Source organism: Tympanuchus pallidicinctus, unplaced genomic scaffold, assembly GCF_026119805.1.
Source record: "Tympanuchus pallidicinctus isolate F22 unplaced genomic scaffold, pur_lepc_1.0 scaffold22, whole genome shotgun sequence".
Lineage (NCBI taxonomy): Eukaryota > Metazoa > Chordata > Aves > Galliformes > Phasianidae > Tympanuchus > Tympanuchus pallidicinctus.
In genome coordinates, this window is record NW_026294739.1 from 31,008,132 (window position 1) to 31,024,814 (window position 16,683).

At 40.8% G+C, this 16,683-nt stretch overlaps 1 protein-coding gene across 5 annotated transcripts in view; it reads right to left on the bottom strand.

Annotated features, from left to right (window-relative positions):
- CDH11 (cadherin 11) overlaps nucleotides 1–16,683 on the bottom strand; it is a 230,452-nt gene that overhangs the window by 71,209 nt on the left and 142,560 nt on the right. For 3 of the 5 annotated variants that reach the window (XM_052686664.1, XM_052686663.1, XM_052686661.1), the window contains exon 1: nucleotides 6,591–6,744. The gene's annotated coding sequence lies outside the window, so the exon portion shown is untranslated. Of the gene's footprint in view, nucleotides 1–6,590; nucleotides 6,953–12,067; nucleotides 12,199–16,683 lie in introns of those variants that run through there. The other 2 variants (XM_052686662.1, XM_052686660.1) reach the window with 2 other exon arrangements.

Sequence of the window (16,683 nt, forward strand, 5' to 3'; positions counted from 1 at the left end):
ACACCTTAACATCTTGTTTTGATTGGTGAACTAAAATGAACTGCACAGTACTTAGGAACACGTAACTGGAGTCAATATTCGGTCAATTCTTTCAAAACTAAAGGCTGCCTTTCAGAATCACCGCTCTGAAAAGGGCAGTATCTAATCCTAAAAGTTCAAGTGCATGTTCTAATGCTAATGAGACCAGTTGTTCTTTTTATTAGTTAAATGCCATTTGAAGTCCTATATTTCCTGCAAGATTTATCTCAGATTATTAATTCCAAAATTTAGGTATCAACCTGTTGAATGTCACTGTTTGCAAACAATTTAAAGAATTTATTTCTTAGCTTATTGCTTCAATTAAAATTTGCTAGTAAAACACAAAAAAATTAAACAAGTGTGAAATGAAAATATGCGTGCACAAAGTGCACACAAGTTGTATGTATGTACAGAAGGATATGAGACTAAATAGCTCAAAAGGTCCAAGGATGCTTGTATAAAGGCGTGTACAGTTACAGGCATTCTGGTATATACTTATTGTTTTGTCTCCAATGTTGCATTATTAAATGCTTTCCAACTTTGCACAAACTCTTTGTGTGACGTGTCTACATATAGAAGAAAAAATGGTTAGTTGATAAAAGACAAAAGTAACACAGTTACAGTTATTCATTCAGCAGCCAAGATCTTTGAGATGATTACTTTAAATCAAGAAGGGACAGACCATTTAAATTTATGACTCAATGCAGACACATGCATGTATTAATAAAACAGTTAGCATTAATGGAAATAGGGTTTAGTCTCCTGATTCAAATAGAGCTATCATTTCTGGTTTATATTGAACTAATGACTTATCCTTGGCAGAATGATATGTATGCATGTATTTAACTATTTAACTTAACCACTGAGACCAATTAATATGTTTCTGAAGTTTTATTTTATTTTAAAATATATATCAGCAGCCTCACTGGGATAAAATTTATGTTGAACCAGAGTTTCTATGCCATCAGTTTAACCTTAAATGTAAAACTTTCTAATGGAATATCTGATGATAACTCTGAATAAAATGAAGACTACTGAAATGCAGTGCAGAAGAAACAGCTCTTCAATAAGACTGACATTAAGGAACTTTTTTGCCTACCAAGCTAGCATGGAGCTCATGTGAAAAGGAACAGGAGCTGCCAAGTGTAGCCATAAGCTGCATTTCTATCCTATTTGTTTGTGAGGATAGAAGCAAAGAACCAAACTGAGCACAACCATCCAAGCCAGGCTGTTTCCAGACTATGGAACAGCAGTGATGCATGCTGGTAATATATGCATAATGTATGCACTAATAGCACTGCACAAAGCTGGAATAGAAGAGACCTGAACTCCTGGGATCATCAAGCTCACAGACATGAAAATTCTGTGATGTGTGTTTTAAAGGGTTATTGAATGTAATTATTTTTGCACATCACTCTGATCTTTGTGTATGTGGACCTGTGTCTCCAAGTAATCATTGGGAGTCCAACAGAACTGTGTCAGGCCATACCAATACACATAAATTAAAGAGAGGTATTTCCTACTGCTTACATTCATGTCTCGAAGTTCTGTTCAATTTTGTCTGCTTTATAAGACTTTGTGTTCCACAACTGAATTTTATGTCAGTTTGTCTATAATGTAGGTATTGTTCATCTGTTGATGGACTATTAGAACATTATTATAATAGTAAATTCTACTTAGAAGCTTATTACAGCTTCGTTCACCAATCACTCATGAAAAACCTGGCTCTTCCTTTGTACTCAGTTACTTGGTACTTTTCTTTTAATCCATTTACATCGATTTCTGCTACTCCAACTCTGCCTGCCATTGCATTACAATTAAGAATTCTGATGTACCCTCACTGTTTCAGAAGGGAAAGAGCTCTTACTCATTGCCAAACTCTGGAGGAAAAAAAACAAAAAACAAAAAAACAACAAAAACAACAAAACACAAAGCCCCCTTAGAATTTGCTTAAGCCAGCACTTTAAAATTGAAGAACTAAATTATGGTTCTTGGAGCCAGCAGAGCTCAGTGGTGCTGAGATGTCTGAAAGCCACCGCACCACCCATGCAGTTATGGAAGAAGGCCTTGTGCCTTTGTCAGGCAAAATTAGCCATAATGTCTCCCTCCCTCCAGGCACACTCAGCAGCAGGCTGGCTGCTCCCCTACTTGTCTCAGAACTCCTGCTGGCTTGTGAGGCACTGCTGCAGTCCCAGCCGTGCATAGTGTACTCCCAAGGGCAGCTCTAACTTTTCCACCACCTAGAGTGCATTTAACAGCATAAAGAGTGCTTTCTGCCTTGAAGCTCAGCTCAGAGAACGGGAAGCTAATGGTTCTTGGGCTGCTCTTTGCAACACCGGGTTCCTCAGCAAAGCAGTACTCATTTCCAGCACAGTAGTTATTAACACCCTCATCAAGAGTTGCCGCTATAAGATAATTCTTCACTAATATCCCAGATCAAGTGCTTGACAGAGAATGGTACAACTCTTATGATATCAAGCTCCTCATTTTTGTCATCAAAGTCATGCATAACCATTTCTACCTCACACATTCAGTTCTCTGCTTGTGTATTTGCCCAAATGGATGTGATATAATGCTACAGAATTCTGCACTCCATTACGTATAGGTTATCTTTCACAGGAATGTGATTGCTCTGAGTCAAACCAAAGCCCCGTGTAGCCCATGTCCAGCCCCTACCCCACTGTGGATGGCTAGAGAGGAACGTGAGAACAGGACAGCTGGAAACGAGAACCCCTTCCACTCTGCAATCACTTAAAATCTACACCGTTATGTATGCTGTTTTCAGCCAGCATTTGCAATGATGGGCTGTAATGTTTTCTGGTCAACTTCATCTTTTCAGTTTCAATGTGCTATGGGATTATGTGAAATGATCTGAGCAACCTCCTGTTCTCTGTTTTTCCACTGTAGGCTCCACTGACCTAGATGTGCATGGGTAAAACGAGCCCAATTCAGCCTGATATGCCTTTCTTCTCTCCAAGATGTTGTTATAGGATATCCCAAGCACTGACAATATTTCTGATAAACATTTTTGGTTTTGCCATATCATCTTTTCTACCTTTATACTCCCGCCCTCAGCATAGCAAGAACTGACATCGTCTTTGACAAAGGGAGGACGAGACAGCAAATCCCTTACAAACCGCTGCGCTGAGAGGACCGCCGCTGTTTGTGCCAGAGCCAGACTGCGGCTGGTGCTCCTCTGACAATCTCAACTTGCACCGTCCCTAAACTTTGTAGTGAAAGCCAAGGTGGTAACGCGACGCCGAAGGTAAAGCGATCCACCAACTAGAAAGATGTTAATCCTGACAAACTGCCTGAGCATTAGCCCGAACCGCAGCGAGATTGAATCCCGGCTCCCCCGGGAGAGCCGCTGCTGCCGGCGGTAACAAAACGCCTTTCAGGCGCCCGGAGCGCGGCGGCGGCGGTGCGAGCGCGGAGCGACAGCGCCCTCTGGTGCCCGCCAGGCCCCGCTCCGCCGGCGCTGCCCCTCCGCCGGGCACCGCGCGTCGCTGCGGCATCCGCCGGCCGTGGTCAGACGGCTTTAAAGTCCTTCCTTGCGCGGGGAAGGAAAACGAACGGGTTTAGGAATTCGGCACCCTTACGGCCGTCGGTAGTTTCACAGGCTATGAGTATTTTGTAATCAAACACAGGGCTGCGTTTTGTCCTCACGTACCAGTAAGGAGTGCTAGAATTAGGTAACTACAATGTTCCTAAATTGATGAGAGAGGAAATAAAAATAAATTCCGCATCTCAAACTCCAACACTTAATCACAAAGTAAGTCCTCTTAAGACCGAGATCCACGCTATCCCCAAGCCGGTGGCCACCTCCATTTCCTAAATCTTTGGGTTGGACTCAACAAAGGGACCATGAAAAAAGTGCCATTTTAAGTGGGTACAGCATAGGAAACTATGTATGGATTTTTAGCTTTAAATGCTAACAGAAAAACTCAGACGTAAAACGTCTAGAAAGTATGCTGCTGAACAGCTCTCAATTAATTGATTCCAGATGAGATCTCTGCTTCTCACACACTGAAGGTATTTTGCAAAACATCCAGCTCACAAAATGGATTCAAAGTCATCCAAAGAGGTTCACCCAGGAGGAGCAGACCCAAGTGTTAAGTCAGAAGTTGCTTCAGATTACTATGGTGTCTGTGCTGGAAATACCTTCTGGAAATACTGTGGAAATCTGTTACTTGATGCATGCCCTGCTGCAGCGTTTGCAGAAAAGAAAAATAACAATCTCAAACTCCTGGAATTCTGAACCTCACCCAAACTAAATCAAATATGTTGTCAAAATGATATAGAAACTGAAGCGGGAATCATGTGATATATTATAAAGTGTGTTATCAGATCACAAAAATTGTTCTAATCTTTGTAGTTTCCCCACATTGTTATGCAAAAGAAGATTCAATTTGGTTGTTCCGTCCCTCTGTCATCCATTTCCATGCATATTTCCTTCTGAAACTACTGATGATAAATTGCAATGACTTATCTCTTGATGTGCTCTATCGTAGCAGCTTTTCTGGTAATGAAGTAATCTAGTTCTTGGTGATTTCTTACGGACAGACAACACATAAATGTTAGCAAAGTTGAAGCTGATGTAGAGAAGTCTGTAAATAACATCATGCTAATTACCTGACGCTCTAGTGAAAAGCTGAGGGAAATAAATAAATAAACTATTAAATAAATAAATGAAAGAATCCCATTCCAGGGCCTAAGAACAAGAGTCTGCAGGAGAAAGGTACCTTTTAGGTAACTGCCCTCAAAAATGTCTAGTTCTTTTACTGAAGATGTAGATCTTTGTTCTGTAACTTTATTTTGCCATTGTCCCTCAAAAGGAAGGAAAAGGGCTTTAGAAGTACAGTAAGAAACTTCTATCTTCTGTAGTATGGTAGACAAAGACTTTTGCTATAGAATATGTGTTAAGGTCTGAAGCCCAAAACTAGATCATCTTCTCTTCATTCTCACTGCCTATCTCCCAACAACATGATTTGCACTGCTCTGCTATGAAAATGCTGTTCATAAGCAAGCATCTGCAATTCCACTCCCTTGTACTTGTCTATATCTCTCCTTATAAAATCATCCAAAGGACTGAGTACAGCCATCAATTTCTGTTTCAAACCTCAGTGGACAGAACTGAGGCAGATGCCAGATTAATTATTGCAGAAGTTCCATATTGAAAGTAAATTCATTTATTGATATAAGGCAGCCAGTGTGGAAAAAAAGAGCAAAATCCCTACCTGAAATCACAGACTTTGGAAACACTGAAGCAAGCAAGGGAAGGGGAAAAGAGGCAGACAGACATTCAATAACATCTGAGTAGTTGCTTCCCTCCTTCTGAATCTGTTAGTGCTTTTCTCACTCAACAGTTTCATTATTAAAGAATTAAAAATATTTAATTTCTTAGTAGAGCCTGCACAGCCTCTATCACCATCACAAATCAACAGGAAGAAAGTCTTTCCCAGGGAGTTACTACTCACTGGAATGCGAAAGGAGAAATGAGCATTCTCTTTTATAAAAGGCCAATTTCTGAATTAGTGACCTCATTTGCTAAAGAGGTTCCTTTGTCACAGATATCTCAGTAGGTAAATACTGTGTTACACAGCCACTCGGTCCTTTGTAGCGATGTACAAAGATCTCCTCGCATATACCGGTTCTCTCCTCAGCAGATGAATATTTAAAAGAGTAGACAATAAAGGGGGGGGCTTCTATAGGAGGTAAAGGCATTTGTATCATGATGTCAGATTGCTATATGCGCTCCCCAAGGACTGCACAGGAAGCACTTTTATTCTGAAACTTCATGGTATTTATGGGGACCCACAGCCCGATCTATTTTGCCTTTCTTGGGGATGTGCTCACGCACGTCTCACCCAGGAGTCTGATGCTTTCTGCACCAGCCCATGTTAGAGACAGATACCATTTTGGTACCTTGTGAATAGTAATGCATTTCAAAGCCAGCAAGCAAATTAAAAAGACAATAAAAGGAGAAAGATATAAATCAAAGTCTTTCATTCCAGATAGAACATCCCTTCATTTCATGCACTCCTAATTTCTGCATATCCATTTCATGCCTGGGAGCTACAGCACAAGTAAAAGATTTGCAGTTTGGAGCTTTCAGTATCTGCTTATCCGAAGGAACATTTTAACACACACAAACGCTCACCATCTCCCTTCCGGTCCCCCCCCCCTCCCCCAGCAAGATGTGGAAACAAGAATAACACTAAATAATAATAATAATAATAATAATAAAATAAAAATAAAAAAAAAAAAAAGACAAAGAAAGGAACCACCACTCAAGAACCCAACGGCGGCCGCTGCTCTCTCCCTCCCCGCCGGGGCTGCGGAACCCTGGGGCCCCTCCGCGCTCCCCGCACACACCTGCCCGCCCAGTCCCGCGCTGTTGCCGCTAAGTTTGCTGCGCAGCCACGCGCGGACACGCACGCATCCTCCCGCCGGGCGCTGCTGCCGCTGCCGCTGCCGCGCGCAACGGGAGAGCAGCGCTCCCGTGGCCACCCGTTTGCTCCGCCAAGCCGGCGCGGCTCCGCGCTGCTCCCGCGGCTTCAAGCAGTGCCTACCTGCGAGTCCAGCGGGGCTGGAGGCTTCCCGGGGCCACCTCCGGAGTAGGGGGAGAGGAGGCAAGTCCCATTCACAACTAGACGCCGAGCAGAGGCGGCAGCATCTTCAGCCTATTACACTCCACCCTCAGCGGCTGCTGAATGAGGCTCCGAGCTAGTGGCAGGAATTAGAAAGAGGGAGGGAGGGGAAAGGGGAGAGGAAAGGGGAGAGGGAGGGAGAGAGAGGGAGCGAGCAAGGGGGAGCGAAGCGAGATGAGAGGAAGGGAGAAGCTGGAGGCTGTTGCTTCTTCTCGGTTTCCTTTTCCCTTCCCCCAGCCCAGAGGGAAGCGAACCCCGAGCCCGCCCAGGAGCCGCGCCCCGAGTGCCCGCGACGGGAGAAGCGAGGCTGGGGGCGAGGGGCTGCGGAGCCCACACGCGCGCGCACGGCTCTGCTCGGCTGCTCTCGGCCGCGCGGGCACCCACGCGCGTCCGCGAGGGGACGGGGCCGCAGAACCCGCTGTGCCTACGGGACGTGCCCCGTCCCTGCCCTGCCCTGCCACCACCCCTCTGCGGACAGTACGAGAACACCCCACGGCAGCGCCTCCGCGGGTGGGCCGGAGCCCCCGCAAAGCCCTGGGCACGGACAAAACCGTGCGGCTTTGCTGCCCGGACACACCTCGACACGGACAGAAAGCACCTCGGGTGGACGAGCAGCCGGAGCGCGATGTGCTGAACGTACTCACGTTTCCTCACATAATTACACAATTCTCCAGGAAAAATAAAAGTTTCCCATGCATTTCTACACATGGAAGATCTCAGCCTGTGCAGTCCAGAGCCCTCGAGACTCAGGGTTGAGCCCTCCCTTCCTTACACGAAGGTAAAACTCAGGGCACAGTGCCCAGGTGGAGCAGAGCTGCTCGGCGTCTCTGTGGCACATGCTGTGTGCCAACCCGGCGGCACCACAGCCTGCTCCTCCTGCCTTAACACCACGCACGCACACACCAGCCTGCGAGAAGTGCTCAGCCCCCTTACAGCCCCAAGGTCCACTCACTCGGAGGCTCAAACACAGCGCAGGGAGAGAGGGATGCAATGCACAGCCCATCAAGAATCAGTCTAGAAATGGTTAGGTGCACCTTTGTGAAAAGAATCTGCCCGTCCTCAGGCAGCCCACCCGCCCGCTCATCCCCCACGCCACCAGGCAGCACTGCTCCGCAATCGCACCACTCAGCCCTAAAGAACAAGGCTTTTATATGCTGTGGTTAATTAGCTCTGCCAATAACTCCAGGCAAAGAAAAAAAAAAAAAAAAAAAAAAAAACCTGGCACAAAAAGCTCCCACTGTACAAACAAAGAATTTGGAAGGAGGGAAGCTGATAAACAATGCATCCCAGGGAGGCCGGCAGGCACTGAACTCAGCCCAGCAAGCAGCAAGCCCTGGGCCTGGTGTCAGCCCCTGGGGAAGGAGCAACAGCTTCCTCCTGTCTGCAGGGCTGGGGATTGAGAATTAAAGCTACCATTTGCTTCAGAGAGATGCTGAGAGTTCCCAGTTCATCCACATAGGAAGCAGGGCCTGCCTGCATCACGAGACAGCCTGGGGTGCCCCGAAATCCAGGCCCAGAGCATGGTGCTCACCCCCAGCCACAGGGACAGCAGCTGCTGTAGAGTGCTCAGAGCTTGGGGCTGGCACTGGAAACACCAGAAATACCCTGGGCTGAGCTGAGAGCATGAGGTAACCAGACAGCTAATTAACTGATACTGAAGTACTAAAGGCTCTATTTGGATAGGAAAAAGGCTGTGGTGGTAAGAGAACTAGCTTAAGGAAAGAAGTAGTTTTTGATAGGAAATGTGAAGAGTAATAAATTGCTATCAAGAAATAAAGCATGGAAAGAATGGCATTTGAGAAAGTTTTTGAGGAGAAGCAGCTGAGGAAAAAAGGTGATGCACATTAATTTAGAACAGTTTTGTCAAGAAATTGGTTTTGGAGAGAAAACATGAGAGGAAGGGCAACATCTCAAAATAGTTTCATATAATCTCAGCCCAAACCTATTGACTTTAGTGTGTCATCAGTCTCCTGTGACAATAATATGAGAATTACCATTTGTTTTCTTTATGGGCACAATGCAGCAGCTCTACTTAGCACAGCTCTGCTGCTGGGGCTGCCAAAATCACCACTTCACTGAAGCCCAGGGCTGGGCAGTTGGCTGAAGAATCTTCCCTTTTTCCCTTCTCCTGCTGGCTTCAGCAGCACAGTGGAGGGGATGACTTTTGTAATTCCCTTTTTCAAACTGCTGAGATCAGGGTTTTTTTGGATATAAAGGAAATGTGAAAGCAATTTCAATCTAATTAAGCATATACAATAGGTACCCATAATATTCTCTAGTCAAAGAGCATATTGATCTATAATGGAAGGTTTCATTAATTCCATTTGAGAAGGCATGTTAACAAATGAGGGCAGTAACATCTGATCTGGTGAGTGCATCGAGTTTCCTCTCTTCTTTCTACACTAAAATCTCACAGTTCAGCTAACCAGATCAAATATTATTTTTCCTTTATTTGTCCATCTTCTTATTGGACCTATGGATGGAAGGTCCTATCTGCAAAATTAACACAGAATTCTTACTGAAAGTGTTTGCACCACTCTGCTGAGTTTCATTTCTGACTACATTAATAATTAGAATTGTACGTAATGTCAGTAAAAAGAAGTCCCTCTATCCAGACTGGGCAACTAGCTGGAGATACCACTCTCTATACACTGAAATTTCTCAATCACCAGCTTATGCTGGAAACCTACAACCATCTAAAGTTAGATGAGTCCTGCTTTTTATGTTAGATATGGAAAAAAAAGAAGTGGTCAAACCAAAACCAATATGTGCTGCTGATAGATGAGGACATTTGTCATATTCCCTTTACTACAGATTATATTCAGGCAACAACCCTGCCGTAATTTCAGGAAAACAACTGCAGAGTCCTTGCACAAGACATGACAGTGGTTCACATAAAGAGAAAAATGCAGGAATGTAACCAGGAACATTCACAGAACTACACAGCTGAAGTTCTAGCAGCTCAGTGCTCATGTGTGCACTCACAGCATGATAGACAAAGAACTTCACTGACTGACCAAGTTGTGCCTTGTCATTCCTACCACAAATAAAGGTGAGGAAACTAGGATAAACTTTGCAAAGTTCCGTGTTTGCAGACTATTTCTCCTGGTGACTCTTCACCTATAAAACCTTAGGCTAGATACTACTTTTACGAAGGTCATGTTGCAGCCAATGTAAATTCTATGTGGACAGTATCAGAATAAACCCAGCTTTAAATGGGAAATCCTTCCAAATACAATCACCACCTGTCTTTACAAAACATTACATGTGAAACACAAAGCAGGCTTCAGCTATCCTGCTGCCATGGAAGTCATGGCAGAGCAGCAGGGGTGTACAGGAAGGTCTGCAGTTACCACTTACAGCTGCTTGAAACCTGGTGGCAAAATGCAATCAGTGTTAGACATAAATAAAGGAAGTTTATACATATTTTAAACAGTATCTATTTTTGGATATCCATATATTTAGGTTAAGAACATCTGTGATAACAAATCTGCAAAACCTAAAAAAAAGATTTCTTTACCTACTGTGGGCTTACAGAATCTGACGTTAAAATTCTGCTCATTGCTTGGTAAGTTAACTCATTTATCATTTCAAAATAAGCTAGCTGGTTTGCTTCCCAAGTATCTGAATGGGTACATGCACTTCTGCTAATTGAATCATTGTTCTCGGAAACATTGCGGCTGAGTTCATGAAATGCACATAAGCAGGTGTATCATAAGTTTAAGCTGGGCATTTGTATTAAAATTTGTATGGAAAACCTTGAACTGTGAACTTCAGAAATGGAAGTCCAACAAGCCTTCCACAGTTCAAAAGATTTCATCAGCATCTCATTTACTGAATACCTTAGGCACACCGACACAATAAATGTGAAAGACTCTTCTTTCTTTCCATGTTTTGACCCTCTTTTTTCCAGGCCCTACAAGCTGTTTTCCCATATGACTTCAGCTGCCTTTAAAAGACCTGTAATTTCCTTCACTTTTCTTCTCACTTGGAAATTATTTGAGATTTTAAAGGGCATATTGCTAGCAGCAGGAGCTGGGAGTTCAGGAAGAAGAGAGACAGTGAAAAAGAAGTATAGAAGAGAGTCATAGTAAAAGATATTCCATAGACTAAACAACGTGTTTGTTCCAAATGTCCTTCAAATTCAGAAACAAAGCAAAATTTGCTTCCTATGTGAAAATACATAAAGCAGGACTGAAGGAGAGAGAAAAAAAATTCTTCCTACTTACCCTAAAAGAAGGATAACTAATGAAAGCCACAGTACTATCACAGTGAGAACACAAGTATGCAAGATGAATGTAACTTACAAAAGTGTGCATCTTGTAGAACGCACAGTTCAAAACAACCATTATCTGAAGCTGTGTTTTTGGGTGTTTTTTTGTTGTTGTTGTTGTTTGTTGTTGCTTTTTTAATAAAAAAGTCTTCCTTGTGGAAATATAAGAATATTGTTGTTATAACAACAAAGTGTTGTTATGTTCTGATATCCTTGGGAAAGGTTAAAACAAAGGCAAAAACACACACACACACAAAAAAAAGTGCAAAACAACAGATACAGAAGCTGTCTCCACAAAGTTAACAATATACCAGCATATTCCTTGAAGCGCTCAAACCTGGAAAGAAAAGGGAATTTTGAAGTAGGAGGAACCAAGGAACTATGGAAATACAAATGGGTGCTCCACAGTTTTGTTTTCATTCCAGATGTGCACATGGACCTTCCTTTCAATGTACCAGCTGCACAGAGAAATCATCAGCTTGAATCACCTACTCCAAGCGGTACCCAGGACAGCACTCTCACAACCAGGATTGATGGCATATCAAGGAGATATCCAGATTTGGAGTTTGGTTATGTATCTGTCTACTGCAAGAAAAGGCCTCATTCCTAGACCAGAGCAAAAAAAAGCTCTTCCCTTTAAACTGCTGATGGAGTCTGGTCTGATGGCATTACACATTTTAACTCATCTTCATAATGAAGATAAAATTCCTCGTTTTCAGTCAAACTCAAGTGGCCAGACATGGGCCACAGGATAAGAATGTGCCTATCAATCAAAGACAGCAAAACTGAATCTAAATTTGTTCAAGCAGCAGTAGAAGAAAAGTCCATTTTTCTCCAGTTTTCAGAAATCTTTTAAAGATAGGTCTGGTTTTATTAAGGCTTTGATGATGGGGAACTCCCTTGTCTCACAAAATCTAAGGAGGTAGTTTGGCAGGTACTGAGCATACACAATTAGACATTTCTATCATTCTCTGAACTTTGAGACCATCTTACCCTGATAAAGCCCTGAGCAAATTTTGGGACTATTTTAATGAGTTTTAGAAACTGCCACAGCATCCTGGCCATTGTCCCACTTCCTCAGCTCTGCTGCAATGTATATAAGACCAGGCAGGACTGGACTAGTTACCTGTTGTGATGTGAAGGGGTGCGTCAAGCTCAGGAAATTTCCAAGGGTATCCAAGACAGCCTTTTAGTTTCCTTGGGTTACAGAACAGGTTCAATCTAGGATCAAGCTCCAGATGACTTGCTTATACAGCACTGAAAAACATTATCAAAGAATAGTATTAATAAAGGCATTAAATTTAAAACTACTACACACAAAGAGTTTGCTGACCATTGTAGATTTGAAGTATAGCCTATTTACGGTTACAACCTAGCACCTAGTAATTATGGCATAGAAGTACTCAGAGGGAAAAAAGGCTCGAGTGGTAAGTCGGACAAACTTCATAAATGCTGTGATGTATCAATGGCTTTTACTAATGGGTTTTTAGAAATTCAGATAAGAAAATTAGATTTCTCACTTAAACAATATTATTTAGTTAAGAACTTCAGAATCATTTATTTCTGACACTACACACTAAAAAAAGAAACACGTTTTTATATATGTGTGCATATACACACACACCTGTGCATATGGCATTGTCTGAATGGGTTGCCAAGAAGGATGAGGACTTCAAATAAATTATTCTATTCCGCTTCTGGTTTGAATGGAGAAGGTAGCTTATATAATTTATTTTATCAGAAAATAAGTTGGAAAAAAAAATCAGTACATCTACGTGTACAGCTTCAACACGCATCACTTGATAGTAAAATATAACATGGTTAAATATTTGGTTGTAATTCAGTCTTTTAATTCCATTTCTGAGTATCAATTCTTTTGAAAAAAATGTAAGATCAATCAAAACATAAGAAAAAAAATACATAGTCTTCATAATTTTTTTCCACTTTTCTGCATTCATGTTTGTTAGAACGTATTTCTGCTCTGCTATGAATACTTTTTCATGTATATTGGATATATCTAACATCAGTTTGCAAATAGTCCAAACTGTGTCCAAGAAGATTTAAGAGAGAATGATGTCCCTGTAATCTCAGCTGCTAACCCTTCCGTACTGACAAACACCAGGCAGTCATGCTTATCTAGCACAAAGATCTTTCTTCATTTAATGCCCGCAGCTTGAGATAGTCAATCTTGCCCAGCATGTGCCTCACGTATTTCAGATTTTTATTTGTGATTTTTGTGTATATCCCCATGCTCTTCCAAGTACTATGAGTCAGTAGCTACTTATCTATCCATACAAGGCCATAATCAAAGGCATTTTTACACCAGTGTATGAATGGCCATGTAGCACAGATCCAGGAGATCAATCACTATCACGACTGCAAGAGTTCAGTAAACAATTATAAATTGAGCTGTTGTATATAGACTAGCAAAATAATGACAAAATGATAAACCTCTAGCCATAAATTCTAGTTTATGCCATATACAACACTGAACCAAGTGATATGCCATCACTGCATTAACATCTATCTGCTACTGAAAAATATTGTCATTTCTCTCAAATGAGCTGAAGTGAATAAAAACGTTATAAAAAGAAATATAGATTTGCTTGACTATTTAAAGTCCACAAGATTATAATTTTTTAATATTGCTTTTATCAGAAGATAAAAATATAACTAGACTTTACAGTTTGTCAGATGAGTCATAACTAAAAACATTAGATGATTCACGTAATAATCAATCACAAAACAGGAAAACAATCTCAGTTATTAAACTTGTTGAAAAATGAAATGTCACTGTTTTACTATAAACCTGCCGTGTGGTTTAAAATTTCATTGATTGCTAAGTACAAGAGCATATTTTTTTGTGAAAATCCTATGCATAATAAGTATCATTTTACTTGAATTCAGGTAACTATTTGAAGAGCCTAGTAATATTTTTTTCTAAGTTTCCTGATAACATTATATATATATATATCTATCATGTATATATATACATATATATATACATACACACACATAGCACAGCATTTTTTGTTTATACACAGGTAGGCCAAGGGTTATAAATTACATACTGAGAGGTGATAAAAGCCATATTTGAAAATAATAGGTTCTTCTTCAGGAATCTCAGGCATACATTTATCTTTAATTGATGTCTGGATAGCTAAGCTAACAAACTTCTAAGAAAAAAAAAAAAAAGTCTCCTTTAGACATCTGTTAGAAATCAGTACAAACATTCAGGTTAAAAATCTGGAGGAACACCAGAAGGGAGATCTTGATAGGGCATGTCCAATAACTACAGAAGTCATGTAAGGCTTTGCCTTGACCTCAGCAAGCTTTGATGAGGCCCTGCAGGTTTGCAGCATCCATGCATGGGATAGGGCTGAACAAACTGTTTTTATGTACTGAGCAACCAGCACACACTGATGAGAAGACTTGTGTTGGCTCATCTACAGCTGCACTCCTGTCAACTCATCACACAGATCCAGCACACATCCACGTGGTCTAACAGCCACTACAAAAAAACATTTACATGGATACGATCACTGCAATGGTCATGGAAATGTAAACAATTCTTATTGAACTTATATTTGGGATATCAATTTAATGTTTGTTGTTTCCATGTTTAAAATACAAGACTTCTATCCCTGGTGTATTATATAAGGAAATACAACTTTTTATAATACGTGTTAGTTGACTGGTCATTTGATCTTTTTGTTTTATTTGTTTTGTATGTTTGGTGATGTTTTTTTTCCCTATTTTTAAGGGAAAAAAATAACACAAATCTTTTGTTGATTCAATATCTGAGATGTCTTACTGTTTACCTTCCATTTTTCAAAATCAGAAGGTAGATTAACACAGATGCTTAAAACATCAAACAATGTCAGGCTTTTCCCAGTGAAATATTGTGGTTGTTAACACACTGTGGAAAACATTCTCAAACTATGCTGCCACACTGTCAAGTATAACTAGAAGTAAAACACAGTCCATCTGAAAATTCAGTACATGTAATCAACAAAGGAAGAAAAACTGCATAATTAATAATGAAACTAATGCAAATTTCCATGTGGACTAGGCCTCTTCAGCCTGAGTTCAGGTTATAGAACACAAATAAATGCTTCACATAAGCATTTCATACAATTTAACATATCTCAGGGGCTCATTCCTAGAAGTATCAGAGAAAATTACAGATGTTCTGGATCTGCAGAGCCCTTAATCCATGGAAAATGATTTCATTTCCATGATACATACACAGAGAAAGTCTCATCTTTCTCCATTTTCCGCTGCTGTGGTCTAAGAATGCGCAAGTAGCCCTCACTAAACTGTTTAGCATCTAGATGAACTCATTTCCATGGAAAGCAATGCCTGCAAGACTCTCCAGTGTAGTAACCTGCTCAAGGTTCTCTGTAGCTGTTTTCTGCTTTTAGACATGCAGCTATTATACTGACTCTTCTTGTCTTTTCTAAGCATCTTCTTGGAAAGTGGATGCCTTCTGTAGCATTTCAGACAGAAGTCAATGTTATCTCCCATTGCTGCTCACCATGTTTTCCAACGTATGGCACTCAGTTGGACCAAGACTGGTATAAAATTGAAAGAAAATACATATAAGAAAGTAAAATGAGTTAGTTGGATTCCTTAGATTCCAATATTCACCTATCCTAGTGGAGTCTACCTGTTCTTCTGTGAATGGAGTCCTGGCTATGCAGCTTGATTTTTATGGCACCATACATAAAGAACATGGTAGTATATTACCTGTCCAGGCATTTATGTATTTATTTATTGAACTTGATAATGAAGTTTGGCATTGTTTCTAGTAAACCAAAAACTGTGTTGATAAATAATATCCTTATTTCCCCAAGAGATACAAGTGTTCACATTATTTTGATAGAGATTGGTTCCACGGACCACGATAGCCTTTTAATTTTAAGAATAAAATTGAAGTAGTGATGGCTGTAAATATGCCCAAATGGTTGACATTCCTAAACATACAGAAAAACAGGAAGATTTTGTTTCCTTTCATTCACATAATTAAATATTATTCCTTTACGATTTCTGTACCTGCTTTGTTGAAAAGTTAACAAAATTAATTACTGGAGTTATGTATAGGAGAACTGCAAAATAAAGAATTGCAAAAAAGATGAAGAAGCTAGAGAATATAACTGATTAATTATTAATATAATTATTCTTCATACCAAGCTCAAATAAATCAAACAAATCTTTTTGGCTCATAAAGATGCAGAATCAAGACTATGCATTTCGTATGTTTTCTACTTTCAATGTCCATGAGAGAAAACATTGCTATTTCAGATTTTGTTCTTAATTCCAAAATAACAACATTGGTTTTCTTAGGTTTTACATTGGCTTCAAGACAGTTGAATTTACATCACTGTGAGATCGGGATCAAACTGCTGAGGGGATATTAAAAGGAGATTAAACATGATCTTAAACAGTGATATCCCAGGAGATCCAAGGATTTTCAATTTGCAAGATTTTACAACTGTCTGAGAGCTGGATAAATTTCAAATGCAGTTGCTGATAAGAGCATTTGCAGCTGCCAAAAGAACCTGTTTTAAGGACCTGAAAGTTGGCAGAAAAACTGAGTATCATGGAAGAGCGTAACGGAATGTGCACGTCTGCAAGCAAGCGGAAGGGAACTCTGTGGGTATCTGTGAGCATATGTCTGTAGCTGGATTTATTCCATCACAGTTGCTGGAGAGGTTTCCATTATTCTTTTAGCTACTCATT